Source organism: Cannabis sativa, chromosome 4 (genome assembly GCF_029168945.1).
Source record: "Cannabis sativa cultivar Pink pepper isolate KNU-18-1 chromosome 4, ASM2916894v1, whole genome shotgun sequence".
Classification (NCBI taxonomy): Eukaryota; Viridiplantae; Streptophyta; class Magnoliopsida; order Rosales; family Cannabaceae; genus Cannabis; species Cannabis sativa.
The window spans coordinates 53,090,256-53,104,044 of NC_083604.1; positions in this window are offsets into that span (position 1 = coordinate 53,090,256).

Consider the following 13,789-nt stretch of genomic DNA (forward strand, 5'->3'; position numbering starts at 1 on the left):
AAATGGCCTCGAGCGATAAGACTCTCTATTTCGTCTTTCAATTGGCGACTTTCATTGGTCGTATGCCCAATATCTTTATGAAATTTACAATATTTGTTAGGATCTCTTTTACTCCTCGAATTCCTCATAGGCTCAGGTTTACCAAAGGCTACCTTCTGCTCATGTGTGAGGTAAATATTTTCCCGAGTTTCATTAAGCTCAGTATAAATAGTATACACTGGCACGTATTTGTCATGCTTATTTTGTTTTCTTCTATCTTTCGACGGTTCCCTAATTTTGTCCTTTCTTTTTAGACCAGAAGCCCCCAAGTTATCAATTCTCGTGGAAGTGGTCCCTGTTGAGACATTTCTGTGTTTATTTCCCGAGCCTATTTTCAACAAGTTCATTTCCTTTCAGGCTTCTTCCTTCTGGACAAACACCTGAGCTCTTTCGTTGAACTCGGTGATGTTTCTTATCGGACGTCCTTGTAAATCATCCCACAAATCGCCCCCGACGGTTAGTGGATCAGTGGAGATCCCCGCCTGTAAAGCTCTAAGTTATGTGCTGTAATCCAAGTTCTTAACCCTAGAGGTAGCCGTGCTAAAATGACTTAAGTACGCCTTAAGTGTTTCGTTAGGCTGCTACTTTATATTGGTGAGTGAGGTCGCTTCGGGTCGCCTATCCCTAGCGGCTTGAAATTGCTTCTTGAAATCCCTGGATAGCTGCTCCCAGGAAATTATTAAATGATGAGTGAACTTGTTATACCAGCTACTCGCTGCTCCAACAAGAGAGGTGGGGAACAAAATACAGCGTAAATTGTTTGTCACGTTACTTGTTCGCATTATCGTGTTAAAGTTATTCAAATGCGAGACCAGATCTGTGGTTTTGTCATAGGACAAGACATGCGGGTTTTTGAATCCTGAAGGTAAAGAGGTATTCATAATATCTGGGTGATACAGCTCAAGCTCCTTGTTAGAGTCGTATCCAGATGATTTTCCTAATTCCCCCACTTGATATCTCTAGAACTTTTCCTCCAGCTCATTTATCCGCAATTGGATTGGATCCTCTTGCTTTGGACCAAGCTGTTAGCGAAGGTCAAGTTTCTTCCGATTCATGTGCTCTCGTAGATCCGGTTGGGAGTAATTGCTGGCAGATTTCGTCTTACTCATTGACCGCGTCCTACTTATAGACCTTGTTTTTAAGTGGCTCGCGGATCTACTCGTTCCCATACTCTCCCGATCATTAGCTCGCTTAGTACTTTCTCCTCTTTGAGTTGATCGGGTATGAGTTCTGAATTGGCTCGAAGTCACACTTTCCTCTTCATGCTCTATTCTTTCCTCCCGAGAGTGGTTTGTCGTATTTCCCCCATCAGGGTACGTACAAGTCCTCGCTCTATGGGTTTGAGAAGAATGCTGGTGATTCCTAGCTTGTGATCTCTATTCTCCCGGCTGAGTTCCAAGATCCTCCTCATTTTCATGAGGGATTTCTCGTTCATTAGTTTCTGGTTGTCTCCTTTCTGCCTGTTCATCCTGATTCTCAGGGCGTGTCTCATTTTCCCCGGGTTGTTCTTCTCGGGCCTTTTCCTGTCTCCTGGTTCGTGAGCTACGAGGTCTGCCTCGTGGTCTTCTCACTCTAGGTTTAGGTTGATTATGAGCATTCGTCCCTTGCGCCGCCCTGACTCAGCGTTTAGACGTTGCTCCTCTTCCAGTTGGCGTCTCAGGCGATCACTTTCTGTTTCATAAGTTCTCGCTCTTACAGATTGGGCACCTCCATGGTTGAACTCTTCATCCCTTGTCTCGGGATTCTGACCATTCCCACACTGACTTGTCCTCGAGCGCGTTGTCCTCGTACTAAGACCAACGTCGGGTTTAGTTCTCCGGGGACGTGTGATCCGAGCACTGGGGCCATCCTCAGGTTGAGCTCTCCTGGAACGGGTGGTCCTTCTGGACTGCAGATTGGTAGATCTTCTAGAGCCCATGGGTTCTTTCCCAGAACGGCGGTTAGTTTCTTCATGTGGGGTGTTAATATTCTCTGGATTTTCAGCCATAAAGGAGAAGGGTTTTCTTTAAAAAGAAGGGAAGGCTTTTTCTGAGCTTTTTTACAGAGGCTCTCAATGAAAGCACCAAACTGTTAACACAGATTTTCGTTAAACAAATTGAGCCTCACGATGATAATTCAACATAGAAAAAATAAAAACTATAGAAAAATAAAATATGAACATCGAGTTTTTTACGTGGTTTTGTAGTTAAAATTCTGCATAGTCCACTAGTCAATCTTATTCCGATTTCTGAGTATTTTTTTCAGGGCCTCTTGCATAAGAGTTTTTTTCGTCCCTTTTTTGAGATTGTTTGCCACTATTTTTAATTGCATAGTGGTAGTTAATTACAAGGCTGACCAAAATGTAATTACAATCATTATCTCTTAAATCATGGGATCTGATTACTATCATGAAATGTAAATGCGGTGTATGATTTTGGAAAATCATTTAGCTGTGATTTTCCCGCTTTCATTGGGTCAAGAATATCGTGTACTAAACACATCTTTAATTGTTGAATTTGGAGATGTCTCGATAGAAACTTGATTGTAGTGATCCCAATGGCGAGCTGGAACCATTCTCTTTTCGAGGTTGACATGATATATTTTACGTTGATTGCGGGTATATGGAAATCTTTTGACTTGCCAGGGTTATGAGTCTCGCTTTCGTTAGTTGGATGAGACTATAGGAAGTTTCCTCGTAGCGAGACGGTCATCTCGCATTCTTGCTCTGTGAGCCGGTTTGACTTTTACACTTAGTTTTCTCATTGTAAGCTAAGGTATGTGTTACTCTTCTCCGGTGCCTCGCTATTATTTTGTTTTTGTGTAACATTGTTAAAAAGTGTTCATATATACTTTTTGGTGTAAAATGACATTGTAAGTTAATAGAATTGATTACTGATTTTATATAAGTTTTATAAATATTATTTTTTTTTTGTATTATGTATTTACTATTATATAAAATTATTCTAAAATTTGATAATCGAGGTGGAAACAATTGCATGAAAATTTGTAATTTTTGCTTACCTACATTTATGCTTCATTTTAAAATCGGCACAATAGGTAAAAAAAAATATTTCAGCAATGTGTCATTTTATAACTGACGCTATAAGATTTTAGTGACGGTTTCGAAATGCCACAAACGATTTTGCGTCATTTTTAAACCGACGCAGTAAATAAAAAAGAAGAGTGTATATTTTGTGTCGATTTTTAAATGAAGATAATTATTTTTTGTGTCATTTAAAAAACGACGCTAATAAAAAACTATTTGTAACTATGGCATATACGTCGGTTTTTAAACTGACTCAAATTCATTAAATGATACTTAAAAACTGAGGAGAATTGTAATTTTTGTAGTACTGATTGATGGAATCAAACTCAACACAATATTCATTATTGAGACCACTACTGCCTGTGCCTGTGTCGACTATCGAGACCCCATTCCTATTATCATCCCACGCCATCAAAATTGGAAAAGTTAGAAATATGTAATGAGATATTTATTGGAAAACTTTTAGTCTTTTACACTATTTTCTCAAGTGATATTTTTATGGCAACATTTGTATTGAGATTCATGTTAATAGTGAGATGTTTTGTTGATTTAGGTTTTCCTCTACGATCACATAAAATTAAGTCAAGTATCATACTACAAGAAATATTATTTTTGTTGGTATTTTTTTTGTCGGCAAAAGCAGGCATAACATGCTAGCAAAAGTTTTAATAAATTTTAATTATAAATTAGATTTAAAAGAAACGTAATAAAATAAGAACAGTATTCATATTTATAATTAAATAATATTCCAATTGAACTAATATAAAAATTTTATTCCTCGCCTAAAATCTTACAGTCAGCGGGTTACAGATATACTCTGATACTTACGCAATTAATGAGTTATTTTAGAAAAGATATGGCACCGATTCCCATTCCCTTTATCTTGACACGTGTGCTCCAGCCAAATTTTGGGTATAACACCTAGCGAATATACAAAATAAGCCCCGATGTCCCAAATATCGTACACTCCAAGCCTAACCGCCTCGACATGTACAATCTCCATCTACTCGCTCTCACGGCTGCTAAGCCTTAGCCTCGCCTTTACCTACACATGGAAATAACGATTGTGAGTCAATAAGCTCAATAAGAAAAGCATAAGGAATAACATAGTAAGCATCCAGATTATAATGAGGCGGCCATACACCCAACCATAACCCTATCCCCGTGTCCCACACGCTATTGAGTCTAGAACGTTCATACGATAATACTATCCACCATAATATCAACCTATGCTCAATAATCTAGTCATACTCTAGCCACATTGATGTGATAGCATCAATCAGTATTTAAGCTAAACATACGTTCATCAGTATCCAGTACAACTCTATGTCTACTAATACTGCTATCAATGTACTCTAACAAGCATACACAACATGTACGCTAAATATGTAAATACATATGCATAACATTTCACTAATATTACCTTGTTTCTGAATTCAGGTGTGCCAACCAACCTGAGTGGAACAACTACTCAGCGAATTACAGGCCCCTAAATCACATCGTTCATAACACGGGTAAGTGACACGCTAAATCACATCTGGGGACTTAGGTTTTAAACCAAAAGTTTTCCTACTGAAAGTTAACATGGAAATACCCTAAACTGACAAGGAATTAACCAACCAAAGCTCTGAAACTAACACGAAAAGTTCGGGAACCCAGCTGTTGATCTGGTTAACCAGTTTTACAGGGCCTGTAAAACTAGTTAACCAGTTTTACACCAGGTAACCCAAACAATTCAAATCCAAACCTTACCAAACCTTCCAGACCTGCTTAATATACCCCAATAAACATAACTCAAGCAACAGAACAACATAACATGCTCAAAATCAAAATTCACCATTAAAGATCCAAGCTTGAGTTCTTAAACTCAAAGCTTGCTCAAACCTTACAACAACCACCAAAACTAGCTCAATACAACATAAATAATCATAATCAAACTTCAGAACACATCCACAAACAACAACAGCAACTACAGAACCCTAAACTCACAATTCATGAAAAATTCTCAACTTAAAGCTTAAGAAAACTAAAGAGGGAGTTTCTAGGAACTTACCTTGACTTGACATCACTAAGAACTTAAAATAAATCCTCTAAATTAGGTAGAAAAAACACCAACCCTAGCTGGGTTCTATGGTGTTCGAAAGAGAGAGAGAACTGAGAGAGAGTGTTTCTTTTTTTTTCTTTGTAATTTTTGATTTTTAATAAAATGAAATAAAACTAAGGCTTTATCTAATATATTCAGCATATAATAAAAATCAGATTTCATATCTAAAATCAATCCACTAAAGACAAAACTTTAATTGGGCAAAAAGACCATTTTGCCCCTCACATAGCCAAAAAGTCATAAAATCACATAGGGGTAATTTGGTCATTTATAAAATCTCGACTATTCCTGACATTCCCAATGTCTAACTATATTGCCCCACTATACTAAAAATACTAAGATGTGATTCAAATAGCCAAACACCGCGTTCTAATGTTCCCGGGCACATAACGTACAAAAATATGAAACTCCACATATGACATATAAAATGCATTTTGAATTCAAATAAATCTTCGTAAAATGATAATTCATAATTAATTTGCAAGTTTCATAATTAAACCCTATTTATATGCTAATTTCTAAATTAAAGTTAAGCGGTCTTTACAATTATCCCCCCTTAAAAGGACTTCGTCCTCGAAATCTAACCTGAACAACTCTGGATACTGAGCCCTCATGTCAGACTCTAACTCCCAAGTGGCTTCCTCCACCTTGCTATTTCTCTAGAGTACCTTGACCAAAGCTATGGTCTTGTTTCGAAGAATCTTATCTTTTCTGTTTAAGATCTGTACTGGCTGTTCTTCGTATGATAAGTCAGATTGCAGCTCAAGATTTTCATAACTCAACACATGAGCAGGATCAGAAACGTACCTTCGTAACATGGAAACATGAAATATGTTGTGCACTGCTGAAAGAGCTGGAGGCAAAGCTAGACGGTATGCCACTTGTCTAACCTTCTCGAGAATCTCGAAAGGTCCTGTAAACATAGGGCATAATTTGCCTCTTTTCCCGAAACATTTGATCCCCTTCATAGGAGACACCTGTAAGAACACATGATCTCTTACCTAAAACTCTACATTTTTGCATTTCGGATCTGCATAACTCTTTTGCCTACTCTGAGAGGCAAGCATTCTGGCCTTAATCTTTTCTATGGCTTCATAAGTCTGTTGCACTGATTTTGGACCTAAGTATTTCTTCTCTCCCGTTTCATCCCAGTGAATGGGAGATCTATACTTTCTGCCATACAACAATTCATAAGGAGCCATCCCTATTGTACTCTGATGACTGTTATTATATGAGAACTCTATCAGTGGTAGATACTTACTCCAAAAGCCCTCGAAATCCATAACACAGGCTCGTAACATGTCTTTTAGTAACTGAATTGTACTTTCGAACTGTCCATCAGTCTGAGGATGGAGAGCTGCACTGAATTTCAGTTTGGTAGCCATAGCCCGCTGTAGACTCTGCAAGAACTTAGAAGTAAACTTCGGATCCCTATCTAAAATTATAGACTTTGGAACACCATGTAATCTTACTATCTCATTGACATATAATTCTGCATATTGATCCACTGTAACAGTTGTTTTTACTGGTAGAAAATGTGCAGACTTCGTGAATCGATCTACCACAACCCAAATTGAATCGTACAAACCCGTGGTTCTAGGTAATCCAACAACAAAGTCCATGGTGATATCCTCCCACTTCCACTCAAGAAGTGTCAAAGGTTGTAATAAACCTGTCGGTCTCTGATGTTCAGCCTTGATTTGTTGACAAGTTAGGCATCGGGATACAAATTCTACCACATTCCTCTTCATTCCTTTCCACCAGAAGTAGGGTTTAAGGTCTTGGTACATTTTGGTAGTGCCGGGATGCAATGAGTATGGAGTGGTGTGAGATTCTTTAAGAATTTTGTTTCTAAGTTCCACACTACTTGGAACACAAACCCTGGTCTTAAACAGCAGCATCCCACTATCTGACACTGTAAAATCTCTGGCTTGATCAGCTGAAACCTCTTCTCTGATCTTCACTAATTTTGGATTAGTTAACTGAGTGGCTTTAATTCATTCTAACAGATCAGATTGTAGCATCCAGTTATGAAGTTTACCTACAACAAACTTGATGCTTGATCTGACCATGTCCTCTACTAACTGAGGTGAAATCTGAATCATACTAGTTACCTGTCCGGGACCCTTTCTGCTTAGCGCATCAACCACTACATTGGCCTTCCCTAGATGGTAAAGGATTTCACAGTTGTAATCCTTAACCAACTCTAACCAACGCCTCTATCTCATATTCAAATCTTTATGAGTAAAGAAATATTTGAGGTTCTTATGGTCAGTAAAAATTTCATATTTCTCTCCGTAGAGATAATGCTGCCAAATCTTCAATGCAACCACTACCGCGACAAGTTCTAGATCATGAGTTGGGTACCGCTGTTCATATTCTGTCAACTGACAAGAGGCATAGGCGATAACCCGATCAGCCTACATTAGTACACACCCCAGACCCTGTCTAGATGCATCACAATAGACTACAAACTTTTCTTTATCAGAAGGTAGGGCTAACACTGGGGCTATGATAATCTCTATTTTAGCTCTTGAAAGCTTGCTTCACACTTATCCGTCCACACAAATCGTTGATTCTTTTTAGTAAGCTCGGTCAAGGGCGTTGAAATCTTAGAAAACCCCTCTACAAACCGACGGTAATAACCAGCCAGACCCAAGAAACTTCTAACCTCTGTAACTGTTTTTGATCTTGGCCAATCCCTGACGGATTCAATTTTCCTCGGATCCACTTTAATTCCATCCTTACTGATAATGTGTCCAAGAAAGAACACTTAAGATAGCCAAAACTCACACTTCTTGAATTTGGCATACAACTTGTTGGATATTATTTTACCAGGATCTTAGATCTACTCACAAGTATGTTTATTAACACCCTAAATATGAACTTTCTAAAACGATAAATTAAACACATATAAAGTTTAGGAAACCTTACATTGGGTGCAGCGGAATATAATGACTCCTTCCGTTCAGATATCTAGCCCTTGATTCCTTTCTGTAGCAGAGCATTATCAATATCTGAACCTGGATCTCTTTCTCTGAATCTTTGATGCTGAAACTCCTTTGCTGATGATCTTTCTTCACGATCTTCCTCACTATGATTGAGGTATCACTTGATGTGTGTGGGCACTACTCAAAGCACTAAGGATTTCGAAATATTGAAGAAGAAGAGAGAGAGTGGTCAGCTAAAGATAGGGAGAGAGAAGGCTCAGTTTTTCTGAATAGAAAAAGTCAGAAGAAAAGTGTAATTTTTCTGAAGCCTTCACTATCTATTTATAGCATTCCACTAGGGTTAGATTTGAATTATATGGCATTAAAATAATAAAAAAATCAATTTAAAAAAGCTACAAAGGTGGCCGGCCATACACTTAATGGATTGGGCCTTGGGCTTTGCAATTTTGCAATTTTAACACCTTTTGTATCTGATTTTGTTAAAAATGCCAATTTCCTAATTCAATCATTTAAATGCCAATTCCAACTATTTGATAACTATAAATAATTATGAAATAATATTGTCATTTATCATATTTATTAATTGAACCATACAAAGTATCATAATTAACAAATATGCCCCTATAAACTCTTTCTTTACAATTTCGCCCTTACTTAGTGAAAATTTCACAAATAGACATAGTCTAATTTGAGAATTATAATTGATTAATCAAAACCAATTACATGAGTCTTACAAGCAATATTATCTCAACTAGTGGGGGGACCATGGGTCTATATAACCGAGCTTCCAATAAGTAGATCAAGAATTTAGCACTAAAATTCACTAACTTATTAATTCTTCGTTGAATCCACGCATAGAACTTAGAATTGCACTCTCAGTATATAGAATGCTCTATATGTTCCACCATATAGACACATCATTAGTTATCCATTGTTATAATCCTAATGTGATCAATGATCCTCTATATGAATGATCTACACTGTAAAGGGATTAAATTACCGTTACACCCTACAATGTATTTATTCCTTAAAACACTTGACCCCGTATAAATGATATTTCAGCTTATGTGAAATGAGTACTCCACCATTTATGTTCGTTTGGTCAAGCTCGAAGGAGATCATCCTTTGCTTACTATTCGCCAGATAGAAGCTATAGATTCCATGTTTATGATAGCGCTCCCACTCAATTGCACTACCGTGTTCCCAAAATGTACGTATCACCCTGACCTAAAAGTAGGCTTAACTAACAAATCAAAGAACACGAATAGCCTTTCAAGATTGAGCCTAATCATATCAGGATTAAGATCATTTGATCTAGGATCAACTAGGCGATATTGACTTGAATAGATATTACGGTAAGTTTAATAAATCTAACTCAAAGTTCAATATCGGTCCCTTCCGATGCATACTCCATGCATCCAACCTGAGCTTTACTTTAACCAATGTTCTGGAAAGAACATAGTATTTCTCCAAATACAAGTAAACTCTTGTTGTAGATTATCATATCAGTAAAACCCTGTGTCTGATAAATCTAGGAAACTTTATTCACATAGTCATGTTTACTTTCCAATGTGTTGACGGCACAATAAACAGGATCAAGTATGTGAAAAGGGTTTCAGATGAATTTATACATTATGCACATATAATCATGAAATAAATCATGTGAACCATGCAACATTAAATGTTATTTCTGATCTATTTTAATAAGTAAATCTGATTATATTGAAATGAGTTTTATTTAGGGCATAAAACCCAACACAACTTATGTTCTCGAAGCCGCTGTAGAACTATCCGAAGATGTTGCTCATGCTCCTCTTCTGATTGAGAGTACACAAGGATGTCATCGATAAATACAATAAAACAAATATCGAGAAAATCCTTGAATACTCTATTCATCAGGTCCATAAAAGCTGTGGGAGCATTGGTTAGTCCAAAAGACATAACCAGGAATTCATAGTGCCTATACCTAGTGCAAAAAGCCATCTTTGGAATGTCATCCTCTCGGATTCTCAACTGATGATAGCCCGATCAGAGATCAATCTTTGAAAAGACCATCTTCCCCTAAAGTTGATTTAAAAGATCATCGATCCTAGGTAAAGGATACTTATTCTTAACTGTCAGTTTGTTCAATTCCCGATAATCAATACACATACACAAAGAGCCATCTTTCTTCTTGACAAATAGTACAAGAGCTCCCCAGGATGACACACTAGGCCGTGAAAACCCTAGGTCAAGCAACCCCTGAAGCTGAATTTTCAATTCTTTAAGTTCTACTGGAGCCATTCTGTAAGGGGCCTTAAAAACTGGTTCTTCTCCATGTGCCAAATCAATAATAAAATCAATTTCTCTCTGGGGTTGTAAACCGGAAGTTCATCAGGAAAAACATCTAAAAATTCCTGAACCACCTTGATGTCTTCTGACTGAATTGACTCAGGCCGTGTGGTAACCAATACCACAGCTAGAAACCCTAGACATCCACTTCGTAACAATTCTCTAGCTGTTAGTACTCAAATTACTATGATCCGAGATCCCTGAACTGATCCAACAAAGACAAATAGTTCCTCACCCTCTGGTTGGAAGATTACCATCTTCCGTCTACAATCAATACTGGCTAAGTACTTGGATAAGAAATCCATTCCAAGTATAATATCGAAATCCTAAACCCATTTCTATTAACTCAACACTCAACTCCCTATCCTCAATTCTAATCAGCATAGACCTAATCCACCTTTTGGAGATGACTAATTCTCTGCCAGGCAGTAGGGTTCCAAACCCTGTATCATAACTATCATGCGGTCTACCCAACTTACTAAAAATTCTGGCTGCCACGTAAGAATGAGGGGCCCCAAAGTCAAATAACACAGAGAAGTAAGAGTTGTTGACCGAGAGCTGACCTGTTACAACTGAGGAGCTAGCTTCTGCATCTGCCTGAGTTAATGCGAACACCCTTGCTAGAGAGGGTTTTGTAACAATCTTCTATTCTTCTTTCTTAAGTTGGGGACAATCCCTTTTATAGTGTCCTGTCATACCACGCTGGAAGCGCTCTTTCCCTCTACACTCTCACAGATGATGCTTTTTACAATTGGGGCATTCTGGGTAAGTGTATCAGGTTTCAGAGCTACCCTGATGATTGCCTCGTCCCTGGTTCCCTCAAAATCTCTTGTTCTGACTTGAGCCACCAGATGTAGTAGGTGCCTTTCTTTTCTGGTCAGTGGTCGAGCCACTACCTCCCCTACTAAAGCCTGAGGTAGGAGGAGTAGGAGCCCCACCAACGACCTGAGTCCCTCGAGACTCCTGGATGCACTCTACTGCGCCCTCAGCTCGCAGTGCCTTTCCCACCATATCAGCATAGGTGGTGTTGTCATCATTAGTGATCATCAGATCATGTCTTATCTTTGCATTCAACCCATTTATGTATTTTTCTTTCTTGCTAAAATCAGGTGGCACTATTCCCAAGGCCAATCTAGCCAAACAATTAAACTGAGTTGTGTATTCAGTAACACTCATATTTTCTTTCTGAGTCAGCTGAATAAATTCTTTTCTTTTCGCACTCTTGACTGCCTCATTATAGTATTTCGCATTGAACAGTTCCTGGAACTTTTCCCAGGTCATCGTAGTAACATCATGGGTCAGGGATACCATGTCCCACCATACTAGAGCGTCTTCTTGAAACTGAAATGTGGCACAGGCCACTATGTCATTGCCGTTGACGCTCATAAAATTCAGAATTTTGGTAATAACCGTTAGCCACTACTCGACTTTCATGACATCGGGAACTCCCAGGGAAACTGGAGGTTCCTACTTGCGGAACCTATCATACAGTTGTTCCGTTCGATTCACTGCAGCGACTGGTCCTCCCTACACAATAAGAGCGAGCTACCTGCATTTTTGGAGCAGGGATTGTAGGAGTACCGTGCTGTCTCAAGCGTCTAATTTTGTTCATCTTGCTCATTAACTCTGGCTTGCGTTTCTACAAATCTATTTTCCAAATCTTGGGTAGCCTGTGGCGGGTTAACATCACCCCGACCGCGTGCCCTGCCTCTAGGGCCTCTGTCTCGGCCACAAACATTTAGGGGAATTAGAACTCCCTGGCCACCACTGGATCCGACCGAGTTACCATGACTCCTGGTATTTCGCCCGTCCATACTATTAGAACAGCCTACGTAACCAATAGCTAGTCTGATCAGATCGTGATCAAGTAAAACTTACTAATTGTCGCTTATTTTGGAAATTAAAAACATGCGCCTATTCAGCTATCAGACTACTAACATGCTTCCTAACAGGCTTTTCTTAAATCATACTATTAAAATAAACTACTAAAGCAATAAAAGAAAACTGAACCGTGAGGCGAGCTGATCGGTGATGATGATTGTACATGCCAATATACTTCTTTAATAATAGTAATAAAATCGTAATTATAAAGACTTATGATAACAGAACAAAAATAGAAAATAAATTGTGCAAGATTTAAAACTTGACACAAGAGAATTATTCGTGGCATCAGTGTTCTTTCAAAAACTCCTAGTCCACGAGGCCACACTCAAAGAATAAAATTAATTAGTAAAGTATCAAAGATTACAAAAACTATTGACTCAAACAAATTTAGACTCCGTTTAATGATTTGTCTTAACCCTCTATAATCCACCTTGCTAATCTACACCAAATAGTGAACACCCTTCAACTATTTATGTCTGCTTACTTCCTCTTGAAGTAAGGTTTTAACAAATCTTCTCCTGAAGATATATGCTCAATTTCTCCCAAAATGAGACTTGAAAAAGTCTTCTCCCAATAAAGACCCATGTATGTTCAAAGCTTCTCTTCAACCTATTCTATGAATAGTATGAGATCATAACAAGAAAACTAAAACCTAGTTGAACACTCTAGGTTTTTACAACTGAAACACACTTCTCACAAAGATAGATATGAAAATAGGAGACTCGAAGAGAAAAACGTTTGGCTGCTCTCTAGTTCCTATTTATAGAACATAGAAACCCTAGAGACAACCACAAACATGTTTCCCCAACTGTACAAAACTTTTCTAAAAAAATCCCTGATTTGCAGCATCAAATTTGAATTCTACTACAGTAGACCAAGATCAAACAGGAAACTTTCAAAAATGGATTAAGATCACGATTTGGTCTTCAAAACTTACGAAATAAAGATAATTTGATTTGTTATATACATAGCAAAACCAAAGTTAATACTTAGAGAAAGGGAAAGCCAAGTTTTTCAAAAATAGACAACTTTCCATAAAAAAATTCCTTTACTTATAAGACAAGTTTCCTAAACAAAAAATACTAGCTGTAAATAAAATTTTCCTTAAAGGAAAAGAACAATCAAAATCACAAAATTAACATAAGAAAATTAGCAATAAATTAAATAATATTTTGATAACTAAATTATTAAAAAAAGACATAACAAAACTCAATTAATAACCAATGCATTAATTGGGTTCCATTTCTCAATTGCATTGGTTTTTACTAATTGACACAAAATAATATTTTTTTTTGAATAAAATTAGGATTTTTATTAATTAATAAACTCGTTCAAAATAATAAGACGCACTTCAGAGGAATAAACCTCTAACTGAAGCACACAACCTATAGAGAAACAAGAGTCTCTTGCCAAGCAATGATCCAACTTGTTTGCAGATCGTTTTACAAAACACAA